Source organism: Bos taurus, chromosome 21 (assembly GCF_002263795.3).
Source record: "Bos taurus isolate L1 Dominette 01449 registration number 42190680 breed Hereford chromosome 21, ARS-UCD2.0, whole genome shotgun sequence".
In the NCBI taxonomy this organism is placed as follows: domain Eukaryota; kingdom Metazoa; phylum Chordata; class Mammalia; order Artiodactyla; family Bovidae; genus Bos; species Bos taurus.
In genome coordinates, this window is record NC_037348.1 from 63,809,178 (window position 1) to 63,824,245 (window position 15,068).

Sequence of the window (15,068 nt, forward strand, 5' to 3'; positions counted from 1 at the left end):
CTCTCTGCTCCCCAACCTTCTTTGTAGAAGATGATGTGCAAACTCTGTGTGTGTGTGTGTGTGTCTGTGTGTGTGTGTGTCTGTGTACATGGGCATGTGTTCATGCTGAGTCATGCCCGACTCTGCAGCCCCATGGACTGTAGCCCCCTTAAGCTCCTCTGTCCTTGGGATTTTCCAGGCAAGAACACTGGAGTGGGTAGCCATTTCCTTCTCCATGCACGTGGGCACTTGTCATGACTTCTTTTAGTTTGTTGGACTCTGCCTTCATTTCAAATTGCTATAAAATGCACTTAATGAAATATAAGCCTATTCTGTTCAGTGTAGTGAGTGTGTGTGTGTAGCCACCCACCAGCACACCAACCAAGTTTTCACACTCATAAGTCCTGGTCTTTCTCACAGCAGGAAGGAAGCAGAGCTTTCTAGTTCAGTTTATATTTTAAGGAGGGAAACCAAGCCCCTAAGAGTTTACTAACCTGTCCAGGGTCATGCGTGGAGCATTGCTAACCCCTCATCCCGTACCATGGCTCCATGCATCAGCCTCTGCTCAAAGAGTGGTTCAAACCTGGGAATTGGGCCCAGTGAGCTGCCTATGGAGCCAGACAGGCTTTCGAACAGCTGTCTCAAATGCTACACCATTTTAGTCAAGACACTTGAAACAGTGATTGTACCCTTTAGACTTATTTTCTAGAAATCAGATATCTCCTTGAGATGGCATTTGTTACAAAGGGGTTGTTTTCACTCTATAGCCTACTCATAATTGTTTCATAGACTTCCGCTAATTTTTACATGAGGCTTTCCAGGTGACACAGGGGTGAAGAAGGTGGCAGTGGTAAGGAACCTGCCTGCCAATGCAGGGTTCAATCCTTGGGTCAACAGATCCCCTGGAGTAGGAAAAGGCAACCCACTCCAGTATTCTAGCCTAGGAAATCCCATGCACAGAAGAGCCTGGCAGGCCTGAGTCCATGGGGTCGCAAACAGTTGGACACAGCTCAGCACGCACACACACAATTTTAAATAACGATATTCTCTTCGTCATTTCCAACTAGAGTCCTGCTTCGAGTCTTCCACACCCTATCAACATAGTATAACTTTTCTGTCATTATTTCCTTAAAATAAGAAAACCAATAAGCTGTTTGTGATTCCTCTAATCAAGACCACATGCCTATAGTGTAGAAATTCAGCATTTTTCAGAAACAGTAAATCTATTCTGTCAGATATGATGATGTGGGAATTGTTAGGAAAAAGATAATGATTTTATTACAGGCATACACATTCCTGTACACAGACACACACACACACAGACACAGCAGTTAAAACTGACGTTTCCAGAAAGAAGACACTCAGTGTGTTCTATGGCTGTTGCGGGCACCTGCTGGAGGCTGTGGGCAGCTCAACATTGATGCTGAGCTTGTATTGCTGAGTGTGAGTTAATCTGCACAGGAAGGCTGACCTAGTGGCCTTGGATGTGGCAGGAAGAGGACTGAGTTAGTAGTCAGGAAACCACACAGGCCTGGTTCCTACCTTGCAATCACAATCATCAGTGTGACCACGTGTGTGGGCACACCAGGTGGCCCCCACATGTGTATTTCCAAGAGCACCAACAGCTCCAATTTCATCAGAAGCAAATCTAAGCTCAGAGGAGGGGTCCAAGGTTCCCCAGCTGGATCAGCTGGGTTCCAGGCCCGTCCCCACCCCTTGCCACCCTCGATGTTCATAGGCCTTCAGGAAATCTTCCAGCATCTCTGACCCCTGGCTCCTCCGTGTATAAAATGGGAGGGGTGGACAATATCGGCATTAGAAGTCTTTTCCAGCTAAGAAAGGTGATGTGTGTTTCAGATCACAGCATCACCACCTGAAATGATCCCATTGCGATTGCTCTGAACTCTAGTGCACCTCTGTGGGCAGGGTCTGGGAAAGCTCGGCTCACAGGACCCCACAGGCTGTGCTGGGCTGTCGTCGATGGAGCACAAAAATGGCCCCGATGACTGCCTTCCCCGTATCCATGACCTTTGCCTTGTGACTTCGCAATTCCTTCTGGTGGGACCCCGGCAGAAGGAAGTGTGTCTTAGCTCCTAGTGAAGGCCTTGAAAGGTCCTGACTGCTTTGGCTTTTACAGGGAATGCTGCCAGGTCAGCATTTTACAGGTGTTTTACAGAACACCTGCCTGGGATAGCTGGCTGGAGAAGAGAGAGGATGCATGGAGGAGAGTTTGCCCCACCCCACACAGTCTCCTCTAATTATATATTAGCATGCAACCAACCATCCCAAGTTTTGCAGCCTAAAACAGCAATTTGTTACTGCCTCTGTCAGGCCCATGTGTTTCCCATAAGCTTATAAACAGAAGACAGCTGGGCTTGAAATCATCTGAAGGCTCAACTGGGTTGACTGTCCACCATGGCTTCTCTATTTTTGGCTGAGCCTTTTTGACTTTTTAGGCAAATTGAAGAATTGATGCTTTTGAACCATGGGCCTGGAGAAGACTCCTGAGAGTCCCTTGGACAGCAAGGAGAGAAAACCAGTCAATCTTAAAAAAATTAAACCCTGAATACTCATTGGAAGGGCTGGTGATGATGCTGAAGCTCCAATACTTTGGCCACCTGATTCGAAGAGCTGACTCATTGCAAAAGACCCTGATGCTGGGCAAGATTGAGGGCAGAAGGAGAAGAGGGCAACAGAGGATAAGATGATTGGATGGCATCACCGACTCCATGGACATGAACTTGGGCACACTCTGGAAGATGGTGAGGGACAGAGAAGCCTGGTGTGCTGCTGTCCATGGGGTCACAAAGAGTCAGACACGACTTGGGGACTGAACAACCACGAAGTGCTGGGTCTTCATTGCTGCAGAAGGTTTTATCTCATTGTGGCAAGCAGGGGCTGCCCTCTCACTGTGGAGCACAGGCTTGTCTCTGCAGCGGCTTCTCTTGCTGCTGCATGCAGGCTCTAGGTGCACGGGCTGCAGCAGTTGCAGTTCCAGGGCTCTAGAGCACAGGCTCAGTAGTTATGGCACCTGGGCTTAGCTGCTCCACAGCACGTGGGATCTTCCCAGATCAGGGACCAAACTCACATCCCCTGCTTTGGCAGGCAGATTCTTTACCACTGAGCCACCAGGGAAGCCCCCACCGTGGCTTCTTGGTTTGTGTGTCTGGAGTGTCACCAGGATGGCTTGAACAGCTAGGGACTGGTTAGACATCTCTGTCTTCTTTCTCCCTCTCCCTCTCTGTTTTCCATCTTCCTCCTCTCCATGTGGCCAGCTCAGGATTCCTCACAGCATGTTTTATCTCCTAGAATAAGGACGGTGGCTCCTTCACCTCTGTCTGCCCCACCCGAGCCCAGCTCAGCCCAGATGCTGCATATCTACCAGGCTATCACGTGGCTCTGACTTTGGGCTTTGCTTCCAGACTAGCCTCAGTGGTGCTCCTTGGATCCTTCCTCTGGCCTCTGGGGTGACTCACAAGAGGGAGAAGATGATTTGGGCTTCATCTGAAGAGCTCCTCAAACTGTCCTTACACAGAGGACCTGCAGTCTCATCACCAGGCTGGCTTCTCACTGCCCTCCTGGAGGTCTAGCGACTTCTCCTAAAATGAGGCACCTGGAGCTGAGTGCACCTCTCAGGAGACGTCAGACTTAACTCATTACTGCCCTCATTCAAACAATCATGCTTCTGTTCATCAGACTTAACCCATCGCCTTCCTCACTCATAGAATCATACCTCTGTTCATGCAGCAAAACTGCATTGGTGCAAAAGCTGCCTTGTCCTTCTGGACCTCTATACCAGTCAACAGTATTCCGCATTCAACACCACCAGGGTCCAAGAAAATGCTGCTTATTGTACTTCTGCCCTTCCCTTATCTTTCCCCCCCACCAAGAAGTCTTTTATTCCTAGACCTGATATCAGAAACTTGCCTCCATCCTTGTTAAAGAGACAATAGCAGCATTTCACAGGATAAGCACCAACTCAGAAGGGTGTCAAGGTTCCTCAGTGCCTGTGCTGCAAAGGATGGGAGGGTACCTTCTTATCCCCACTGAGCCTCTATCTTACAATCTAGAAAGTAAGGTCAACTGTGCCCACTCTCGTAGCAGGTCCAGGGAAGCTTTTAGTGCCTTGCACAGTGTCTGACACACAGGGCTCTGAATGAACTGAAGATGCTATTACCAGTTATGAAAATGATACCAATTCCATCACAGCATAGCTCATGGTCTCAGAATTCAGATGAATGGGGACCCATTAGATGCTCATCACACCAGCCAATGTATTTGTAACCCAGCTTCTCATCCTTCACAGATGTGGTAACACTGTCGATGTTTTTAACTGGCTTATTAAGGGAACCTTGGAATCAGACAGGGAAGATGATGAAGCTGTCAGGCCTCTATTGCTTCTACTAACCAGCATCTGTCATGAATAGTTTTTTAAATCATTTTTTTTTAAATCTCCCTAATGTTACCATCACCGTGCCCATATTTCTCTATCACGGCTGCATAATTAAAAATCAAAGTAAAATATTTTGCTCTTAAATTCTTTTAAGGCTGTCATTTTATTTTCTTCTCCCTCTATCCCTGGAGCATCCTTCATCTTCGTTTCCAGCTCCCCCACCAGCAACTTCAAAAGCGTGCAATCTTTCCATTACCTCCTCCTCCCCAAATCGCAACTTGACACCCTCTGCCTGGCCTGCCCTCTGTGTTGGAATATGTTCAAGTCCCATGGTCTAGAAGATAGGGTATTTTTTAAAAAGTTGCTTTGTTAATAATAAGCCTCAGTTTAAAAAGTTTGCTCAGCAGCGTGTGTCTCTTAATATGTGTCAACTTCTGTTTGGATCAGTTGACGTGGGATGCTATATTAATTATTCATTTTTACAGAATGGAAATTAATTATTGTGCATGAGATTCTAAACACATATGGCAACAGTGCCAGCTGGACTGGCCCCCCTGCCAGGATTTCGGAGACTCAGATTCAGAGGTAATATGTTGTTTTGTAAAGCCAAGACCTCCTAAGGGTTCCAAGATAGAAGAATTGAAAAGCTGACATGTTTCTGTATGTGGGCCAACTCCTGGTCCTCCTTGAATGCCCCCTTGACTTCTCTGCTATCTCTTCCAGAAACCGTGCTGGTAAGGGGGTCTATCTGAGTCTATCACTTCGGCTGCAACCACCTAAAACCTTGAGCCTTTGTCCTCGTCTCCAAATCTGTCTTTCTGCAGCAGGTGGTACCACTAACCTCCCTCCCCAAATCCTTCAGAAGGAGTCCTCCTGGAGGGAGTGACAGGTCTGGAGTGCTCCCTTGGCACTCCATCTTACCTTTGTCCTCTTGTTTATCACGTTGTGTGAGATCATTTGTCTGTGCAACCATCACAGCCACAATTTGGTGTGTTTTTATGGGTAAAAACAACGTCTCATTCTTTCCCATATCCCTTCACTCCCACTGAAGATGGATGGCTTGTTAAACTGAGTTGACCTGTTAGTTTCTTGGAGAGAAGTAGCTCACAGAAGTGTCTATTCCCTTTGAAGAACATGAAAAAGGAAGTCAATTGTTGGTAGAAGAGAAGGCGTGGTACACATCTTTATTTAGAAAGAAGTTACTGGGCATTCTGAATTCCCAGGAGACATGGGTCCAGACCTTTGGCATTGAAGGGGCGAACTATTTCAAGAAAAGCAATGTAGCCAATGTCTAATATCCCAGCTCTTTTATCTTCATCTTCTCACTTTTTTTTTTCGCTTTTTTTATTTTTAATTGAACTATAGATGATTTACAATGTTATATTAGAGAGGTTCATAACAGCAATTCAGTATTTTTCCAGACTATACTCCATTAAAAATTATTACCAGATAATGGCTCTAATTTCCTGTGCTATACAATATATCTTTTTTTATTTTTTAATTGGAGTATAATTGCTTTACAATGTTGTTGGTTTCTGCTGTACAACAACACGGATCAGCTATATGTATACATATATCCCCTCCCTCTTGGAAATCCCTCCCACCCACCCCTCATTCCACCCCTCTGGGTCATCCCAGAGCATGGAGCTGAGCTCCCTATGCCACACAGCAGCTTCCCACTAGCAATCTGTCTTACACATGGGAGTGTATATGTGTCAGTCCTAATCTCTCAATTCGCTCCACCCTCTCCTTCCCCTGCTGTGTCTAGAAGTCCATCCTCTACATCTGCATCTCTGTTCCTTCCTGTCTCCTCATCCCTCATTAGATGTAGCCGAATGCTCAGCTGAAAATAGCAGCTCAATAAACACTTGCTAAATGAATCAAGACTTGAAAGAATGAACAAAATTAGGATGGTTTTGATTGCAAGTGGCCACAAAACTTTTAAATAAAATAAAATAAAATAAAAACCACCCTAAATAGCCAATGCTGAAAAGAAACACCTTGGTCCCTGTCATTGAAGAGCACAGGTGGATGGCTGATATAAATGCAGGTACTAAGTGACATCACTAGGAACCAGATTCACCCCTCAATCCTGCTTCCCATAAATTAGACCTATTCTCAGGAAGAATCTCACCTCTCAGTAGAAAGTTGGCTCCAGCAGCTCCATACTTTACTTCTTCTCAAGTTCAGGTTCACACAGGAAAGAAAGAGAACCAACTGCTCTTGTCATGATTAGAACTGAGCTGATTAGACTAGGCACAAAAAAGATGGGGGCAATCTAGAGACAGCAGGAGGTGAAGCACCTTAGTCAGTATTAGTCACTCAGTCCTGTCTGACTCTTTGCGATCACATGGACTGTAGCCTGCCAGGCTTCTCTGTCCATGGAATTCTCCAGGCAAGAATACCTGGAGTGGATAGTCATCCCCTTCTTCAGGTTATCTTCCCAACCCAGGGAACCCAAGTCTCCTGCATTGCAGGCAGATTTTTTACTGTCTGAGCCACCAGGGAAGCCTGGTAGACATCTCATAAATAAATCTGCAACAAGTATAAATCTACTCAGGGCTCAGGGCTCTTCCCTCTCCTACAAAAAATGTCCTACATCTCCCCATGGATCCCAGACATCTTCCTGTCTCCTGTTCCCCGACTTCACCCTTCAGGATCCTGAGATGACCAGTCTAACCTGGTCTTCTAGTCCTTACAGGTATTTTTCTAAACAGGTATTTTCTTAATACCTTAAAGGTATTTCCACAAAAGCCACCTTTCCATCCTTCTCAATGCCCCTTGTCATTTCTTCATTTTCCTAAAATTTCCGCAGTAACACAGGGTAAAATGATATCTTTCCATCTGAAGAGATACATGCATCCATGTTGCTGCAAATGGCATTATTTCATTCTTCAAAAGGTGTTTTTAAATGAGTTCTTTTATTTTGGACTACTTTTATTTATTTTTTTTTTTTAATTTTAATTAATTTTATTTTATTTTCAAACTCCACATAATTGTATTAGCTTTGCCAAACATCAAAATGAATCCACCACAGGTATACATGGACTACTTTTAAACGTATAGCAATTTTTCAAAGATAGTACAGAGAATCCCCATGTACACGTCACCCAGTTTCTGCCATTATGAACATCTTGCCCTGTCTTGGTATATATGTCAAAACTAAGAAACCAACATCAGTATGTTAATAGTTACTAAGCTCCACACTTTACCTGGATTTCACCAGTTTTTCCATTAAATTTCTCCGAGGAATTCAAGGGGCTTGCATTGCATTGACTTTCCCTCTGCCCCAGTCTCCTCTGGGCTGCTACAGTTTCTCAGTTTTTCCCTGTTTTGATGACCCTGACATTCTTGAAGAGTAATAACCAGGCACCCTGTAGAATGTTCCCTAATCTGGCTTTGCCTAGTGTTTTTCTCATGATTGGATTAGGATGTTGGGCTTTTGGAAATAATGCCACAGAACTAGAGTGACTGGCTTTCTTATCATGTCTTATCAGGGGCTCACAATACCCGTATGAAATGATGTTATTACAAAAGCAGAGACAGTTTATCATTCATTTTATGCTTTTAGTTTTTAAATGAATGTCCAATGGCCTATGGAAGTTGATGTATTTTTTAAAATTATAAAAACATGGATTTAAGGATCAATGCCTAGCAGCTTATCATGGTACCATTACTAACAGTAAGGCCTTTTTACTAAAGTTTAAGGGCACTCTTTGTCCAGAAAACTAAATCTCTGGGTTTTAGCTCATTTAGAGTCTGCTTTTTAGGATGTTATGCATGCTTATTTTTGTTGATGATAAGATTGGGTGTATGTAGACTTCTGTTGCAGTACTTGACTGTATCAGCCTACAACCAGGATTGAAGGTGAAATTCCTAAACATACAGGTTGTCCTCTTATTGTTGTATAAAGTAAAAGCTGAAGAATCCCCAAAGTTGTTGATTACATTGTCACTGAAGCTAATGAAACACCTTAGGCCAAGGAAGTTGAGTGTCTCTGAAAGCACTGTGACTCGTAGCTTTAGAATTTCATTTATTAATGGTTGCTCTACTGTTCCTAAAGATAGAAGATGAAGTTTTTGTTAGTAAAGGCTAAACTTTTGCAAACTTTGTTAATAAGAAATATATGCCCTGTTACTGGAGAGATAGGTTAGATCTCTCCTTACCAGAAACAAACAAGCAAAAACAAAAATTATCCACTACCATGACAGCCTACCTTTCCAGCTGCAAAAAGGCTTCAATTGCATCTTGAGAATAAGCAAAAAATGACCAACAGTTACTTACTGCCAGATTCTTGGGGAAAAGAAGGTTGGAGGTATTTAAAGTTCTCAGGCTTGATTTCTGTCCCTGTCCCATCTTTACACAATTGTGTTGTTGGCAAGTAACAGAAACATCCTTGAAAATACTCTCAAAATTACCCAGCCAAAAATGATTCACTACCATGATCAATTTAGGTATATCATTGTGGGTAAAACAATGAAGCTTTTTTTCTAAACTCCAGAAGATCCTTTTGTGTGACCAGATGACAGCTTTATGAACATCACAATTATCTTCAAGCCGTGTCCATTTTGACCTGTCTTGATGTTTCTTCTCTAAATCAAAGACTTATTTTGGCAATCATTGATAGCCTGTTTGAATCTATGTGGGCTTCCCTGGTAGCTCAGTTGTTAATGAATTCGCCTGCAATGCAGGAGACCCCATTCGATTCCTGGGCTGGCAAGATCTGCTGGAGAAGGGATAGGCTACCCACTCCAATATTCTTGGGCTTCCCTGATAGTTCAGCTGGTAAAGAATTCACCTGCAATACGGGAGACCTGGATTCAATCCCTGGGTTGAGGAGATTCCCTGGAGAAGGAAAAGGCTACCCACTCCAGTATTCTGGCCTGGAGAATTCCATGGACTGTACAGTTCATGGAGTCACAAAGAGTCGGACACAACTGAGTGACTTTCCCTTTCTCTTTTGAATCTCTCCAAGGCATTTCCTCTTTGAGTGGTGTGAGAAAACAATTTATGCTTTTATTAAATGCAAGTTTCTCTTTAAATAATCAAAATTCACTTTTTGCTTTATTTCTGTTTTATCAGATGTGTCCCAAAATTGAATCTGATCAATCTTTGACAGCCAACTAATAATCCTTCAGACTTTCTCTTATTAATTCTATTAAACCACAACACCCTCATCCAATCTTTTTGTCCCTATTTGGGGGATTTGCTCTGTTCATTTTTAATATATACAGAAATGTATCTCTGGTTAGTTAATTTTCACCTTGTTGAGTCCACCAGAATGCTCTAGTTTATATCTTTCTGGATTTCATCAGCTAGCATTTTAATATTCTCACCAAGCCCAGTACCCTACCCGAATTATGCCCTGTTCTTATTCACATAGGTGAGAAGTTACTGTACAAGGCAAAGATGAGGGCTGAGTCCCAGACTCACATCTTTGATCTTCGACTGCAGCACACCAGGCCTCCCTGTCCAGCATCAACTCCTGGAGTTTACTCAAACTCATATCCATTGAGTAGGTGATGTTATCTAACCATCTCATCCTCTGCTGTTCCCATCTCCTCCTGCCCTCAATCTTTCCCAGCATCAGGGACTTTTCCAATGAGTCAGTTCTTTGCATCAGGTGGCCAAAGTATTAGAGCTTCAGCTTCACCAGCAGTCCTTCCAATGAATTTTCAGTTATGAAGTAAAATATAGAGAAAAAGGGTTGCATTGAGCCTGGCATTGACTTGTATCCTGAGTGTTACAGTGTCATTGGTCGGAGTGTGGAATGATTCCATTGGGGAATCACTGAGAAAATGTTAAGTTCCTGGAAATAGGTATGTCTTGACAGGTTTAGAGCAATGGGCTTGCAGAGCTTAAAGACCATGGTCAAGGCTATTAGTCAGTTGACTGGACTCAGAGGTTCTCACTGGGGAGAGGTGGAGAGAAAGACAGTGGAGGGAAACACAAGGGATTCTGACAGTATCACCTGGGGGAAATTTTTTCAAATGCTGGCAAACATAACTTTTTGAAAGGAAGATGATGGATACACAGAAGATTAATAATAGCTGTGATTGATATAGAGGGGCTTCAGCCTGCTGACATTGAGCTCACTGTTTCGGAGACATTCTCTCCTCTCTCCATAAAAACATTATATGCTATTTTCCCTCATTTAAAGATGCAAGGACAGAAACTTAGAGAGATTAAATAACTTTCCCAAGGTCACACAGTTAATAAACAGTGTTAAAATTACAATTGGATACAAGCCTATGAAATTTCTGCTGACCATTGTGAGTTAGCCAGCTACCCACCCCCCGCCAAGTGATATGAAAAGTGTCCTGGTTCACAGGAAACATGTGTACACACACACTTTAAACTTCCAAGATGTTTATGATTGAAAATGTAGTAATACCATCAAAATTATTTCTTAAAAATAAGGGTGAGAGCTTACCACCAAGGTACCAAAGAAATTTATAAGTGTGTGCCTGCCCAGTCACGTCCAATTCTTTGCTACCCTATGGACCAGGGTCCTCTGTCCATGGGATTTCCCAGTCAAGAATACTGGAGTGAGTTGCCATGACCTCCTCCAGGGGATCTTTCTGACCCCGGGATTGAACCTGCATCTCCTGTGTGTCCTGCATTTGCAGGCAGATTCTTTACCACTGAGCCACCTGGGAAGCCAGAAGAAATGTACACGTGAGGTACCTAACTGGGAGGGAGAAGAGGCAGCAGCAAGGTCCAAGATGCAAGAAGGCATAGGGAACAAGACTGAGAAACAGAAAGACAACTCTAATGAAACATCGATTGCTTTCAACCCAATAATGAGGCTAATTTATATAACTAAAAATACAGGACTAAATTCCTGGGAAACAGCAGAGTAGAGTAGCCCTTCCTCATGTGACAATGTTACCTTCCCGAATAGCCTCCTGGTAGACTCAAAGTTGAGATTTTGAAGATTTTATAGGAAATCAACAGTCAGCAGGCTCAAAAACCAGCCATGAGCTGTGGAAAACCATATATGTAATTTTATGTGTCCTGAAATAAAATGCATTTTACAAGTGATGAAGACAATACATCCAATAGAGGAAATAGCAATGAATTTTTCATCACTGAAAGTGGTAACAATTAATACTTTCTTTGTCATTTTGATACCATGGTGCCCATGAAGGCAGCAGGGAGTTGGTCTTGTCCACACCTGTGTTCCAGATCCTGTGTCCAAAGTCAGTGCTGAAGACATATTTGTGAATTAATTGGAAGGATTGATAATGAAACTGAAACTTCAATAGTTTAGCCATCTGATGTGAAGAGCAGATTCATTGGAAAAGACTCTGATGCTGGAAAGATTGAGAGCAGGAGGAGAAGGGGGTGATAGAGGATGAAATGGTTAAATAGCATCACTGACTCAATGGACATGAATTTGAGCAAACTCTGGAAGACAGCGGAGGATGGGGGATCCTGGCGTGCTGCAGTCCATGGGGTTGCAAAGAGTCAGACATGACTGAGCAATTGAACGACAATAATACATATAGTATGTATTAACTTCAAATTCTCCCAAGGAGACACATGGATGTCCTAGAGCTAGTGAATGTGTGGGCACCGGCATTGACTCACTAACTCAAATAAATTAGTAATTCCATTTAAATTGATTCATCGGGCAAGAAAAGTCATTCAGGTGCCAAGGCAGGAGCTGACTCATATAGTTCCTCCATTGAAGAACAGAAGAATATTTCTGTGTTTTCTGTCTGACACACACTGAAGAGCCATCCATCTTTCTTCTGCTGCTTTTTTCTACATGAATACCTGTTGACGTCTGGGCGATCAGAACAGTGTCCACATGCAAAACAGAAAGGCCTGAGGACCAGCCGGGTGGATGCTTTAATCTGTGAATCTGTCTCAACGCATTGCCTGATGCTTTCACCAAACATGCCCTGGCCGTCCTGCCCAGGACACTGGGTACCTCCAATGGGGCAGGTCAGGAGCAGCTTCATAGGGCTGTGTGTCACACGTGAGGCTAAACCGGGCCCTGTGCTTAAAAGGGATTAAGGGCCCTCCATGCTTGATTAACCTTCTTACTTTCTGAACAAGAGGTCCCAGATTTTCATATAGGGCTGAGCCTTGCAAATCGTGGGTCAGGCCATGTGCCCATCACTGTCCTTAAGGTTATTTCCGAAAAGATAGAGCAAGCACAGTGTCTTCCCTCCAAGACCACACAGTCCAGTTGACAGTTCAGACGGGTGAAGAACGAGTGCAGAGGCTAGCATAAATCTCTCACCTCCTCTGTTCCCTTCCATCCGTCCTGCAGAAACCCTACTTCTTGGGGTCTGCATTCAGCCCCTCCTGCGGCCACCACCTCAGGTCAAACCCTCCCCATGGCCAGAAGGCCTTGCTTCGCTTTCTAAGCTGGTGATCTCCTATCCTCACAGCCCAGCCCACCCATTTACAGTTTCTCCCATCATGCCCATAGTCCTGTCTTTCCTGGCCTCATACATGCTGTGCCTTCTGCTCGGATTAACCTTCCACCCCCTATAGTCACACACGCTCACTCTCTCCAACCAGCTGCCCTTTTAGACCTTTAGGAGCTACTTCAAGGGCCACCTCTTCCAGGATATCTTCCCTGACTCCCACAGTCAGGCGAAACCATCCTTTTCTGTTCTCCCAACATCCCTCTGTGTTGCAGCCCCATCACGTCCGGCACTCAAGCTCAGCACACATGCCTGTTTTTCCTAATGGATTCTGAACTCTTTGCTTCCAGCAACTGTGGCTTTTCTTGTTTGAACCGTAGCGTGTGATAGGAGCACTGGCATAAGGCATATGGTGAGAGCATTGGTTGTGGGTTAAGGAGTGAGCCAGACTCTTTGGCAGGACTGACATATGTGCCCCAACAGGAGAAACAACCACCCAGGGATGCACTCTGCTTTGATGCCCAAGTTGAGATCTGGTCCCGAGCTGCCCTCTACTTGCCCCAGAAGGAAAGCCATCTTCGCACCTCCTGCGTCCCCAGCACCGGTGACTTCCCGGCCAGGACCCCATTCTGGATTCCCGCGTCTCACCACCCTTCCCACTTCTGGATACAAGCCCCAACTCCTCACAGCCATCTCGGCCACACACAGGCTCTTTTGCCTTGTTTTTCCCCAAGAGAAAGCTGACTCCCAAAACAGGGATCTCCTCTATCTTCCGTCTAACCCAATGTACACTTTGAAAGCTCTCAGAAATGCCATTAATTATAATAATAGTGACACTTTGTACTTTTATAGCCTCTTTCATCAGAAGATCTCTGAGTACTTAAAAAATATTATCTCATTAATCCTCACAACACCCTCGTGAGACAGCTGGCAGGTAAACCTATCCCAGTTTATCAGGAGAGGGAATAAGGGCAGAGCGATGACGTCTAGAGAGGGCCCTGTGTGCGCGTGCATGCTAAGTCACTTCAGTCGTGTCCAACTCTTTGTGACCCCATGGACTGTGGCTCACCAGGGTCCTCTGTCCATAGGGATTCTCCAGACGAGAATACTGGAGTGGGTTGCCATGCCCTCCTCCGGATGATCTTCCTGACCCGGGGATAAAAGCCTCTTAATGTCTTCTGCATTGGCAGGTGGTCTTTACCACTAGCACCACCTGGAAGCAGAGAGATGGAAGGACTCTGTATCAAGATTCTGAGCCAGCAGGTTGGGAAGACCAATCAGTGGACAAGTCCCAAGCATATATTCTATAAAAACAATTCTGTTTCAGATTCGTCACCCATGTAGGCTATTAAAGGATATTGAGTAGAATTCCCTGTACTCTACAATAGGTCCTTGTTGGTTTTCTATTTTATGTATAGTAGTGTATATAGCTCCTAATTTATTAATGAGTATAACTGACTCACTTTGCTGTACATCTGAAACTAACACAACACTATAAACCAACTATACACCAGTAAGAAAAATTAAAAACTAAAGTAAATAAATTTAGGTGTCTTAATAGGTTAAAACCTGTAGTTCCTAATCTTTTAAACCTCAGTTTTGCAAGCCTTAAATAAGGTTCCCTCCCTCTCCCCAAAAAAACCTATCTGGACCTCATAGGTGAATGAATAATAGATATGCGTGATATTTAATTGGTGTTTAGAAAATGATACCAAATCATTGACCTTTCCGAACAGTCACCTTCTTATTTTTTGGCAAATACTTTCTGAGCATCTGCTCATGACCTGCTCTCACTGATGACACAGCTGAACTCAGCTTATCAATAAATGCTGGTGAATCCTCCCCACCCGCCAGCCCCGAGAGCTAACGAAGCTTCCAACAAAGAGGAAAGAGTATAATCATTTATGAATCCCAAGGCCCTTTCAACATCAGTAACACAAAACAGCACCTGAGAAAAAGTATTAATTATGTCTTTTACCGAGGCATTGGCACTCTCATCTCCCTGAGCCATGGTTGACATTCCTAACATGGAGCCGAGCAGGATTTTGAAAGTGTCTGGTTCCACATCTCATTTTGCCAATGGAGAGAAGTAGCCCCGCAGAGAGACTGGGGTGGGGGGTGGGGTCTCTATAGGGTCGAAGGATGTGCGGAGGCTGGGGGAACGTATATGGGCTTTGCTTGGCTCCGGTTTTTCCAGAGCACTCATCTTTCTCAACACCGAACACCTGAATCATATGTTTGGGAACATTAGAGAAAGTTCTGGTAAACACCAGCCCTTTCATTTTTACTTCCAAAGAGAGCTGTGGGTGTTG